Here is a 564-nt window from a genome sequence, read left to right as displayed (position 1 = left end):
AAACAGCTGCCATAACATTATTTATCATTATGTGGACATTTTGGGATTCTTGGAAGCTATGGAAATTCAAAATGTAATACAGGAAATACATTAGGACCAATGTTATTGTTTACGTCCCTCAAAATGGTCCATTAAAGGCAAGTAATATTTGTGTTTTTAAAAAGTTTAAGAGTAAACATTTGTTTGCTTTGGTTTGATATCAGCACAAAACGACAAACTGTTTATTTAAAAAACTAAACCTTTATTAAATGTAAACATACAGTCAGCAAATCTTAGTACACAATAACACATCATATTTTATACAATGTCTTATAAAGAAGTGTCTTCTTCTTGAGAGTCTTTCTGATTGGATTGTTTGTATTGTAAAACCCTCACAATAAACTCTAAACTATATTAATAATTTCATTTTACTGTTTCTATTATTATTATTATTATATATTGCATTTTTTATTTTACATTTTTTGTGACAAATTTAAGACAATAATATTAATATTAATATTAACAATAAACTTTGTTTGAACCCAACAATACTTTCACTTTCATTTTACTTTCAATTACATTTTT

General features: G+C 25.0%; 1 protein-coding gene across 2 annotated transcripts in view; it reads right to left on the bottom strand.

Annotated features, from left to right (window-relative positions):
* Positions 1-231: 231 nt before the first annotated feature.
* Positions 232-564, bottom strand: part of LOC130221994 (adhesion G protein-coupled receptor E5-like) — a 34,822-nt gene continuing 34,489 nt past the window's right edge. The window contains exon 18 of one of the 2 annotated variants that reach the window (XM_056454608.1): positions 232-564. This exon is cut by the window's right edge and continues 390 nt beyond it. The gene's annotated coding sequence lies outside the window, so the exon portion shown is untranslated. The other variant, XM_056454599.1, reaches the window with a different exon arrangement.

This window comes from Danio aesculapii, chromosome 1 (genome assembly GCF_903798145.1).
Source record: "Danio aesculapii chromosome 1, fDanAes4.1, whole genome shotgun sequence".
In the NCBI taxonomy this organism is placed as follows: domain Eukaryota; kingdom Metazoa; phylum Chordata; class Actinopteri; order Cypriniformes; family Danionidae; genus Danio; species Danio aesculapii.
This window is presented reverse-complemented; position numbering and strand designations above follow the sequence as displayed.